This window comes from Rhinatrema bivittatum, chromosome 1 (genome assembly GCF_901001135.1).
Source record: "Rhinatrema bivittatum chromosome 1, aRhiBiv1.1, whole genome shotgun sequence".
Lineage (NCBI taxonomy): Eukaryota > Metazoa > Chordata > Amphibia > Gymnophiona > Rhinatrematidae > Rhinatrema > Rhinatrema bivittatum.
The window spans coordinates 4,481,156-4,494,004 of NC_042615.1; the positions used below are offsets into that span (position 1 = coordinate 4,481,156).

General features: G+C 46.0%; 1 protein-coding gene across 5 annotated transcripts in view; it reads left to right on the forward strand.

Moving 5' to 3' along the window:
- PRSS12 (serine protease 12) overlaps window positions 1-12,849 on the forward strand; it is a 174,689-nt gene that overhangs the window by 97,188 nt on the left and 64,652 nt on the right. The window lies entirely within an intron of this gene.

The window sequence follows — 12,849 nt, forward strand, 5'->3', positions numbered from 1 at the left end:
GAAATCAAGCTGTTACTTGATGTGAAAAGATGCACTGTGCAAACTCCACTGATGCAGCAGCACATGTGTTCCAGTGCATGCAAGGAAGGAAGGATGCTACTACAATCCCTTCAAAATGAGTATTGATGTGAGCACCTTGGGTGTATTATTCCCTCTCCCAGTGCAGATTTCAGCATGCCTGAGTTAAAGGAAGGATCATGATATCATTAGGTCCCATGGGGTGATCGGGACAAGTATTGAAATGGTACTCACTAAACCATCCAGAGGGGAACATTCAAATGTGCTCAGGTGACAAGAACACACCTAGATACCATTGCATCTCCACATTTATTTATTTAAAATTAGTTTTATTCTGCTCTTCTCAAGTAATAATGCACAAGATGTGTTACAATGATGACATAACATAAATCACTGAAATAAAACATAATCACATTACAAAACCATGCAAAATGCAACATATAACCATAGAAACTATGTTCTGAAAAAAAGTCAGACAAGAACAAAAGAAATTTCAAATTCAATTACCAGACTTAAAAAGACTAGAAAATATAAATGCTTATATTTTGGACATTCCTAATGATGGATCAATAGAGGAAAATATGAATGTAGAGAGGAGTGACCATACCAAGTACTCAGTGATGAGCCTGTAGTGGAAGGACTGGATATAAGAGGAGTGACTGTATCAAGCACCTTGTGATGGGTCTGTAGTGGATGGACTGGATGTACAGTTGAGTGACTGTATCAAGCACCCTGTGATGGGTCTGTAGTGGATGCACTGGATGTACAGATGAGTGACTGTATCAAGCACCCTTTGATGGGTCTGTAGTGGATGGACTGGATGTACAGAGGAGTGACTGTATCAAGCACCCTATGATGGGTCTGTAGTGGATGGACTGGATGTACAGATGAGTGACTGTATCAAGCACCCTGTGATGGGTCTGTAGTGGATGCACTGGATGTACAGAGGAGTGACTGTATCAAGCACCCTGTGATGGGTCTGTAGTGGATGGACTGGATGTTAGAGGAGTGACTGTATCAAGCACCCTGTGATGGGTCTGTAGTGGATGGACTGGATGTACAGATGAGTGACTGTATCAAGCACCCTGTGTTGGGTCTGTAGTGGATGCACTGGATGTACAGATGAGTGACTGTATCAAGCACCCTATGATGGGTCTGTAGTGGATGGACTGGATGTACAGATGAGTGACTGTATCAAGCACCCTGTGATGGATCTGTAGTGGATGGACTGGATGTACAGAGGAGTGACTGTATCAAGCACCCTGTGATGGGTCTGTAGTGGATGGACTGGATATAAGAGGAGTGACTGTATCAAGCACCCTGTGATGGGTCTGTAGTGGATGGACTGGATATAAGAGGAGTGACTGTATCAAGCACCCTGTGATGGGTCTGTAGTAGATGGACTGGATGTACAGAGGAGTGACTGTAAGAAGCACCTGGTGATGAGTCTATACTGCACAGTCTGGTTGTAAGAAGAGTAACTATAGCAAAAATCTATTTTATCTATGTCTCCCTTTGAAGACGCACACACATTATCCCTATTGTGTCACCTTTTTTGTTCTGATGGTTTTCCTCTATGGGTGGGTTAATTCATTTGTTATGCTGATTCAGTCTTTGGCATCTCTGTGTGTCACATCTGAAATGCCAGCTAAGAGAAAAGTATTTAATAATGTGAATACCCATACAGCTGGATTGATGCTAGTACATAAGATTTGCCATACTGGGTCAGACCAAGAGTCCAATAATCCCAGCATCCTATTTCCAATAATGGCCAATCCAGGACACAAGTACCTGGCAGGATCCCAAGGAGTAGAGAGATTCCAAGCTGCTTATCCAAGGAATAAGCAGGGGATTTCTGCAACTCTCCCTTAATAATGGTTTATGGACCTTTATTCCAGAAACTTGCCCAAACCTTTTTTTAAATGGAGCTATACTAATAGCCTTCACCACATCCTCTGGCAATGAATTCCAGAGCTTAATTATACTTTGAGTAAAAAAATATTTTCTCTTATTAGTTTTAAAGGTATCACCCAGTAACTTCAGTGTGTGTCCCCTGGTGTTTGTATTTTTTGAAAGAGTAAACAACTGATTAACATTTGCTCATTCCACTCCACTCGTTATTTTATAGATCTCTATCATGTCTCCCCTCAGCCGTTTCTTCTTCAAGCTGAAGAGTCCTAACCTCATTTGCCTTTCTTCATAGGGGAATCATTCCATCCCGTTTAACATTTTTTTAACCTTTCTCTGTACGTTTTGTAATTCTGCTGATAGCCCACTAGCTTCCTGTCACTACTGCAGAATTGTTTCTTAAAAAAGCAAGCTAGAACCCTTCAGGAAGGTTGTTTTAAGTTTCTGAGAGATTAATTTATAGACCTGTAACTGGGGTTGGGAGTAAGGAGATGCGGTCTTATAGTTTCTGAGAGATTGACTTATTGACTTGTAACTGGGGTTGGGAGTAAGGAGATGCGGTCTTATAGTTTCTGAGAGATTGACTTATTGACTTGTAACTGGGGTTGGGAGTAAGGAGATGCGGTCTTATAGTTTCTGAGAGATTGACTTATTGACTTGTAACTGGGGTTGGGAGTAAGGAGATGCAGTCTTTTTCTGAGAGATTATCTTATTGACTTGTAACTGGGGTTGGGAGTAAAGAGATGCGGTCTTATAGTTTCTGAGAGATTAACTTATTGATCTGTAACAGGGGTTGGGAGTAAGGAGATGCGGTCTTATAGTTTCTGAGAGATTGACTTATTGACTTGTAACTGGGGTTGGGAGTAAGGAGATGCATTCTTACAGTTGGGAATCTTTTTGATACTGCAGTTTGGTGACAGCCCTAGCTGGACACATGAGGGTCTTCCCGTGTCACTGTTTCATAACTGCTTCTTTCAGCATATGACATCTTGTTTGATCACGTTCTGTTTATTTATTTGTTATTTAACATTTTTATATACCGAACATTTGTTCATCACTTCATGTCGGTTCACAATGTAATAGGGCCAGGTCTTAATCCATCACATGGAAGGAGTAGAGCAGACCGCATGAAACTCAGCACGAGCAGATTTTATTCTCCTTACAATAAATCACACAAGTTCAGGGATGGTTGTTTTTCCTGAGCTGCTGCTGAAATTCTAAAGATCATAAATCATGAATTGTAGAATACGGATATTTGTGTTAACCAGAGCCTCAAGAGATAGGGGCAAGTGGAAACATGGAGTAAGAAAGTATTGGTTACAGTAAATGTAATCCGTAAAGGCTCGTAGCGGGGAAACCGTATCTTGCAAACACTGTCCAGGATTGTTACAGGTCTCTCTAGTAATCTCCCTCTCTGCAAGTCAAGTGGAGAAACCATCTGCTGGCCAATTAACAGTGTCTCTGAGACTTTGCCAGTGGGCTCCAACTCGTTGATTAATCGCAGAAAGAAAAAAATTCCAAGAACATTAGAAGGCAACTCCTTTAATAGCAAAGGCAGGCACGAAATTCCTCCTCAGAGCAGCTGAAGAATGGACTTTTAATGGGAAGCAGCAGGAGCAGAGACACTGCAAGGCTGGCAGAAAACTCCCCAGGAACGGGGTAATGTTGCTGAGAAGAACTGCCATCTCCTGAGGTGCCACGCTTCTGAGTGGCTTTCAGCAAAGCATCGTCCAAAGGGGTCAAGAGTGATCCACGGGCAAAGGTTCAAAGCAGTGTGACGCGGGTCCTCAGCCATTTCCTGCTAACAGACAGGTGACCGTCAGGAGGCAGCTTACACATGTGGGGGTGGAATCCTGCAGGCATGACGTGAGGGTACGGGCACAAGTCGTGCCACGCCCAGCTCATGGCGCACACATCAAGACGACGGAGGGAAGGAAGAATGACCTCATTACGTCAGAGTTGGAGAAAATGTCCCAGGTACATCAGCTGTCTGTGATAGGAATGCCTGGCTAAATCCTTTCCTGATGCTGATGAGGATACTGCGTTTTAAGGTTTTTAGCTGCTTGATATTTAAACAGCCCTGGGGCCCCTTTCTTTACTGTACTGACTCCTCATTCATGTTTGGAATGGTCTGCGTTTATTTGTTCTATGGGTCGGTCTATTTTGGTTGTTGTGTTTAGTTGCAGATTTTTCTCTTTATTACTGTAGTTTATGGGGGGTTTTTCTGTACATTCAATAAACTCAAAAAACAATGAATACCCAAAGGAAAAACTTTCAGAAAATAATTTATCAAATAAACACAATGGCAAACCAGGTACTGTTTCTATTAAGGGTAGTAACAGAAACATGGGGGTAACCTGCACGGAGCGGCAGTTACTGCCCTTAACAGAAACATGGGGGTAACCTGCACGGAGCGGCAGTTACTGCCCTTAACAGAAACATGGGGGTAACCTGCACGGAGCGGCAGTTACTGCCCTTAACAGAAACATGGGGGTAACCTGCACGGAGCGGCAGTTACTACCCTTAACAGAAACATGGGGGTAACCTGCACGGAGCGGCAGTTACTGCCCTTAACAGAAACATGGGGGTAACCTGCACGGAGCGGCAGTTACTGCCCTTAACAGAAACATGGGGGTAACCTGCACGGAGCGGCAGTTACTGCCCTTAACAGAAACATGGGGGTAACCTGCACGGAGCGGCAGTTACTGCCCTTAACAGAAACATGGGGGTAACCTGCACGGAGCGGCAGTTACTATCCTTAACAGAAACATGGGGGGTAACCTGCACGGAGCGGCAGTTACTGCCCTTAACAGAAACATGGGGGTAACCTGCACGGAGCGGCAGTTACTACCCTTAACAGAAACATGGGGGTAACCTGCACGGAGCGGCAGTTACTACCCTTAACAGAAACATGGGGGTAACCTGCACGGAGCGGCAGTTACTGCCCTTAACAGAAACATGGGGGTAACCTGCACGGAGCGGCAGTTACTGCCCTTAACAGAAACATGGGGGTAACCTGCACGGAGCGGCAGTTACTGCCCTTAACAGAAACATGGGGGTAACCTGCACGGAGCGGCAGTTACTGCCCTTAACAGAAACATGGGGGTAACCTGCACGGAGCGGCAGTTACTGCCCTTAACAGAAACATGGGGGTAACCTGCACGGAGCGGCAGTTACTGCCCTTAACAGAAACATGGGGGTAACCTGCATGGAGCGGCAGTTATTGCTCTTAACAGAAACAGTCACTCATATACAGTCTCTGTCTCACACAGGCCAGTAACCTCCCTAACCAGTCTCTGTCTCACATACACACACACCAGTCACCTCCCTGACCAGTCTCTGTCTCTCACACATCAGTCACCTCCCTGACCAATCTGTCTCTCACACATAGACACCAGTCACCTCGCTGACCAGTCTCTGTTACACATACACACACACCAGTCACCTCCCTGACCAGTCTCTGTTACACATACACACACACCAGTCACCTCCCTGACCAGTCTCTGTCTCTCACACACCAGTCACCTCCCTGACCAATCTGTGTCTCTCACACACCAGTCACCTCCCTGACCAATCTGTGTCTCACACACACACACCAGTCACCTCCCTGACCAGTCTTTGTCTCACACACACACACCAGTCACATCCCTGACCAGTCTGTCTCTCTCTCAAGAGACACATCACCTCCGACCATGGTCTCTTTCAATCACACACATGCTCTCTCACTTACATGCAAGCTCTAAATCACACACAAATGCTCTTGCTCCCATTCTACCACACACCCACAAAGCTGCCACTCAAGCCCGCAGGCACTCATTCTACCACACACACACAAGCTCTCACGCATGCACCCATTCTACCACATACACACAAAGCTGCCACTCAGGCACCCATTCTACCACATACACACAAGCTCTGACTCATGCACCCATTCTACCACATACACACAAGCTCTGACTCATGCACCCATTCTACCACATACACACAAAGCTGCCACTTACACACCCATGCTGCCACTCACGTACCCATTCTACCACACACACACAAAGCTGCCACTCAGGCACCCATTCTACCACACACACAAGTTCTCACTCATGCACCCAGGCACCCATTCTACCACAGGCACACACAAAGCTGCCACTCATGCACCTATTCTACTACACACACAAAGCTGCCACACACACACACATATGCTCACGTGCAGCCTCTTCTCATTGCTTGGCCCAATAAGCCTGGCCTCCGCTCTTCAGCCGCCGCCGGCCTGGCCTCCAACAGTGGCGCTCAGCGTCTCTCTGCTCATCGGCCCGGCCTCCGGCGGTGGCACAACCCTATCAACTGCATCAGGCAGTCCACCCCTGGGGAGAAGGGAAGCAAAAGTGGGGCAGTGGGACACCGGGAGCAGTTTTACATGCACAGTCAGAGTTACGAACAGCACAGTACACATCAGTGAAGGTTTGAAGTGATTTGGAATGAGGAAAGGTACACAAAGATGAGATTTGTATAATATACTCTCACCCTAGCTTGTTAGCACCTAAGTAGAGACTTCATCAAGCTAGGGTGAGATTACATTGTAGACATCTCATCTCAAGAATGACCTTAACCCCGTTCCTTCTTTTATCGCGGGCGCTATCCATGCAAAATTTATAGCAAAACGATAAATCTAGGCCTGAGATTCTCTGGACACAAAACACAGGCATGTCCCTGATCTGAAAATCCTACTTAGATTCCATGAACTCCCAGTAAAAAGCCTAGGAGTCCTCCTGGATGCAGATTTCAGCAGGGAAGAGAATAGAGCTCCATGTCTGGATCACCGTGATGCTCTGCACAGACAGGGCTCTTCATAAACGCCAGATCATACAGCTGGAAAAGGATGCAAACTGCACGATCATATCAAACGTTCCGCTACACAATCTACAGACCCCAATTTAAAGTACTAAGAGGAGATGAACCAAATTACCTCCGAAGACACAGAGACAAGATGGAGGCGGTCCAGAGAAGGGCGACCAAAAAGGTGGAAGGTCTTCATCAAATGACTTATGAGGAGAGATTGAAGAATCTAAATATGTACACCCTGGAGGAAAGGAGGAGCAGAGGTGATATGATACAGACTTTCAGATACTTGAAAGGTTTTAATGATCAAAAGACAACGACAAACCTTTTCCGTAGGAAAAAAATCAGCAGAACCAGGGGTCACGATTTGAAGCTCCAGGGAGGAAGATTCAGAACCAATGTCAGGAAGTATTTCTTCACGGAGAGGGTGGTGGATGCCTGGAATGCCCTTCCGGAGGAAGTGGTGAAGACCAGAACTGTGAAGGACTTCAAAGGGGCGTGGGATAAACACTGTGGATCCATAAAATCAAGAGGCCGTCAATAAAGAGTGGGTGGCTCGCCAGAATGACGGCTACTGCCTGGAGATAATACCCTTATTCAATAAACATACACATGGTTACTGCGACTCCAACATCGCTCTAAGCTACAACAGCAAGAGGAAATGTGGAAAAAAGGATTCGCACTCACAAAGCGGGGAGTAGCTGGCTTGTTACGGCGGTTACTACCCCAAACCAAATAAGCCTGATACTTCACTTTCAATGCATATCCAGCATAGCTCTCTGCTTCAACGGCAGGGCTGAAGAAAAACTGATACTTCACGCATATCCAGCATAGCTCTCTGCTTCAACGGCAGGGGAGAAGAAAAACTGATACTTCACGCATATCCAGCATAGCTCTCTGCTTCAACGGCAGGGGAGAAGAAAAACTGATACTTCACGCATGTCCAGCATAGCTCTCTGCTTCAACAGCAGGGGAGAAGAAAAACTGATACTACACGCATATCCAGCATAGCTCTCTGCTTCAACGACAGGGGAGAAGAAAAACTGATACTACACGCATATCCAGCATAGCTCTCTGCTTCAACGGCAGGGGAGAAGAAAAACTGATACTTCAAGCATATCCAGCACAGCTCTCTGCTTCAACGGCAGGGGAGAAGAAAAACTGATACTACACGCATATGCAGCATAGCTCTCTGCTTCAATGGCAGGGGAGAAGAAAAACTGATACTACATGCATATCCAGCATAGCTCCCTGCTTCAACGGCAGGGGAGAAGAAAAACTGATACTTCACTTTCAGTGCATATCCAGCATAGCTCTCTGCTTCAACGGCAGGGGAGAAGAAAAACTGATACTTCACGCATATCCAGCATAGCTCTCTGCTTCAACGGCAGGGGAGAAGAAAAACTGATACTTCACGCATATCCAGCATAGCTCTCTGCTTCAACGGCAGGGGAGAAGAAAAACTGATACTACACGCATATCCAGCATAGCTCTCTGCTTCAACGGCAGAGGAGAAGAAAAACTGATACTTCAAGCATATCCAGCACAGCTCTCTGCTTCAACGGCAGGGGAGAAGAAAAACTGATACTACACGCATATCCAGCATAGCTCTCTGCTTCAACGGCAGGGGAGAAGAAAAACTGATACTACACGCATATCCAGCATAGCTCCCTGCTTCAACGGCAGGGGAGAAGAAAAACTGATACTTCACACATATCCAGCATAGCTCTCTGCTTCAATGGCAGGGGAGAAGAAAAACTGATACTTCACGCATATCCAGCATAGCTCTCTGCTTCAACGGCAGGGGAGAAGAAAAACAACCAATAAGGGCTGAATAACATAGTCTGGGTAAAACAAATAAGCATAGGTGTAGCTTGCTTATTGCGGCGGTTACTTCCCCTACTACCCCTAACTAATCAAGCTTGATATTTCACTTGGATGCAGCTCCATCACTGCTCTCTACATTAATGGTGGGGGTGGAAGGGAAATGGAACCAAGAGCTAAGAGAAACAGATAAGTATGAGAAAAAATGTGTGAAGCTTGCTGGGGAGACTGGATGGGCCGTTTGGTCTTCTTCTGCCGTCATTTCTATGTTTCTATGTTTCTATACCTGAGAGAAAGACATCTGCCGACGATCCATCCCGGGAGCAGCACCTGGCCTATGGAATGCCCTCCTAGAAGATCTCTGCCAAATGAATGACTACCCCCATTTCAGGAAGCCTGGCCTTTCCTCCACGCCTTCATTGCCAATCCCTTCAGCCTGCAAAACAGACACCCAGGCGAAATTGCCGCGATGAACTGCCTGTGCACTTTTTTACTTTAATGAGTGCCCTGAACTTGGTGGAGATGCTTATGGGTTTACTCCAGGTTAGATTTATTGTTCTTATAAACGCTCACCCCTCCCTTCTGTGAGCCAGCAGTGAACAGTGAACCGGGAAATTAAGAGAAAAAAAGGGACAAGAGGGCTCAGAAACCTGCAAAATAAAGAGAAGCAGCAGGACCACGTGGTGAGTGATACTGCTCCCACCCCCAACCCAGCCGTCTAGCCCAGCACTGTTTTCAGGCCCTTAAATTGCAGACGCTCCCTGGGGCGTCGCGCACCCAAAGGAGCGCAACCTAAGGGGCCTGCCCCTTAGTGCGCTCCTTTGTGAGCCTTTGTGAGGATTCAGACGAAAGGCCCTCCTTTCGCTACAGTACCCCACCACAACAGTGCTACTCGCCCCTTCGTGCAGACCCAAGTGGAGACTCTGCCTCTAGTAAGGCTCATCTTTTGCTTCGCCTCCATTATTGCTTATTCTGCCCTCTTCTACCACAACCTGGTGGTTCAAGCATTCTGAGAAGCCTCAGAGCTCCACCAGCTATCATAGCCACAGGCTCCTCCCTTTCGAGCCCCACTCGATCTACCAGCACTGCCCGTAGTTCCAGTAGCCAACATGCGATCCTTCAACATTCCTATCTTCTACAACCGTCTGAGGAGACTCCCTAAGCCCTACCCACATTCACGCAACCGACAACAGAGGATCATCCCCATCTCTATAACGCCTTGCACACAACTACTAGGCCTGGCACTTTTCTCACTGACTTTATTCAATGCTCAGTCCATCTCTAAAAAATCACACATCCTCAACGACCTCCTAAACGATACTAAACCAGACATCTGTGCTATCACAGAAACCTGGTTAAAAACTACAGATACAGTACTTCTAAATCAGCTACCTACCCAGGCTTATGACCTACTCTCTATTCCCAGGATCAAAAAAAGAGGAGGAGGACTGCTCCTAGCTGCCAAAAAAGGATTAGGCCTGACCCTACAAGCCACAATTACAACAGCCAACCTCGAATTTGCCCTCTTCAAATCAAAATACCTTCTAATCGGATTGATTTACGCTCCCCCAGGAATTCTCGAGGCAGACCCATCCCCCATCATTGAACTAGCCGCCAAACATCTTAATGCAGGAAAACCAGCGATCCTCATGGGAGACTTCAACCTGCACGTGGACGTCCTACCTCGCTCCACCAACTGCGAAACCCTACTCTCCTCCCTCGGCCACATGGGGTTCAGGCAAATTGTCAACGAACCCATCCACAAGGCAGGTCACACGTTAGACCTCATTTTCTTAAATGAAGGAATATCGTCTGTTAACAATCCATCATGCCTACAGGTCCCTTGGACGAACCACCGAATCATCTCCACGGCTCTAGAGATCATGGAACACCCTCCCCAAACTACACATGCAACCTCAGTCGCCATCAGAAAACCCTGTACTGGAGAAATCCTCAGCTCTCATTTATCCAAAGAACTAGCTCAACTAAACCTCTCAGACGTCAACACTGCCACTACCTCATGGATCAACATCACAAATAGGGTGGCTGATCAAGTATGCCCCATGACCACGAAATTGCTCCATCCTGAAAAGGACAACAGGAAACCCTGGTTCACGCCGGAGTTGAAGTCGCTCAAACAAGAGCTAAGATGTAAGGAACACAGGTGGCGAAAAAACCCGTCCACTATTACCCTCTTGGCTTATAAATCTTGCCTAAACTCTTACAGAAACATCATCAATATAACCAAGAAAGAATTCTTCTCAAAAAAGATCCACCACTTTATCTTCGACTCTAGAGCTCTGTTTTCCTATGTGTCAGCCCTCACTAAACCAACTACCCCTCTTATACCAGACACACAAGCATCCAACAAAGCCAACGAACTGGCGGTCTACTTTGAGAAAAAAATAGACACCCTCCTCGCTCCTCTCAAGGTGCCCTCTCCTCAACCGAACTACCCTCCCACTACCAGCACACAACACTCTCACCCAACCCACAAGCAATATAAAGCAACTACAGCTTCAATGGCTTCCCTTGAGCAGACGTCCGCCTTAGAAATTGAAAACATCCTTAGGAAGATGAAGCCCTCATCCCACCCACTTGACCACATCCCATCCAATCTACTGTTCTCCATTCCTAACATCATCGCTAAACCGATAGCAGACATCATAAACTGCTCGCTCTCCCAAGGTCAAGTCCCTGACCAACTCAAGCTTGCTATTCTCAAGCCTCTCCTTAAAAAACCTAACCTTCCACCCACTGACCCAGCTAACTTCAGACCAATTGCCAACCTCCCAATGATTGCAAAAATCATGGAGAAGGTAGTAAACAGACAACTATCCGAATTCCTAGAAGAGAATGTCATTCTAACCTCCAATCAATTCGGATTTCGAAAGTCACTGAACACTGAATCTCTACTAGCCTCGCTTTCTGATAACATCCTCATCAACCTGGAAAATGGTCAACCTTTCCTTCTCGTCTTACTGGACCTCTCCTCAGCATTCGACACTGTGAACCATACCTGCCTCATTCAGCGTCTAGCAGATATTGGTATAACAGGTTCAGCGCTCAACTGGTTCAAATCTTTCCTTGAAAACAGACAATACAAGGTCAGGATTAACAACAAAGAATCACTCCCTATCAGATTAAAGCTGGGGGTACCTCAAGGATCATCCCTTTCACCAACACTATTCAATATTTATCTCCTTCCACTCTGCCATCTACTATCTAACCTCAAGCTAACACACTTCCTATACACGGATGACATTCAGATCCTCATCCCGATAATGGAATCCCTCCACAAAACGTGGTCTTACTGGAACAGCTGCCTTTCGGAAATCAAAAACATGCTAACAAGCCTCAACCTCGTGCTAAATACTAGCAAAACTGAAATCCTCATAATAGCTCCAGACAAGTGCTCTCTATTCAACCCAACTAGTTCCACCCAACTCTCCTTCACATCAATCGACCACACACCACAAGTAAGAGATCTTGGTGTACTTCTGGACAACCAACTCAACTTCACCAAGTTCATAAACAATACTACCAAAGACTGCTTCTTCAAATTGCAAGTCTTAAAAAAATTAAAACCTCTTCTACACTTCCAAGACTTCCGCTTGGTACTACAATCTATCATCCTCCCTAAACTGGACTATTGCAACTCACTCCTCCTGGGCCTGCCAGCCAACACCATCAAACCACTTCAGATGGTCCAGAACGCGACAGCCAGAATTCTCACTAACACCAAAAAATGGGATCACATCGCCCCTATCCTCCAAAATCTTCACTGGCTGCCCATAAAATTTAGGATACAATTTAAATCCCTCATGATGATTCACAAGGCTCTTCACAACATCTCCCCCCTCAACCTATCCTTCCAACTACAGCAACATGTCTCCAATAGACCGATCAGAAGTGCATACCAGAACATGCTTCACACCCAGCCAACAAAAACCTCATTGAGGAAACGAGCTCTGTCCACTGCAGGTCCCCATCTTTGGAACCTGCTCCCACCGGACCTCCGCCAAGAACCATGCCTTCCGACATTCAAAAAGAAGCTAAAGACTTGGCTATTCACTCAAGCTTTCCCTGAGAGCTAAAATCTGGTGAAGCGACAGACGATATACCTACCTCTGTACATATGTTCCTGATTTATGGTTCCTGATTTATGGTTCACAGTTACATTTAATTGAGTTTATGAAAGTTCTCTTTTAATAGTTTTCCTGTATACTTGTGTTAATGTATTCTGCCTTGAGGCGACTGTTTTAATGT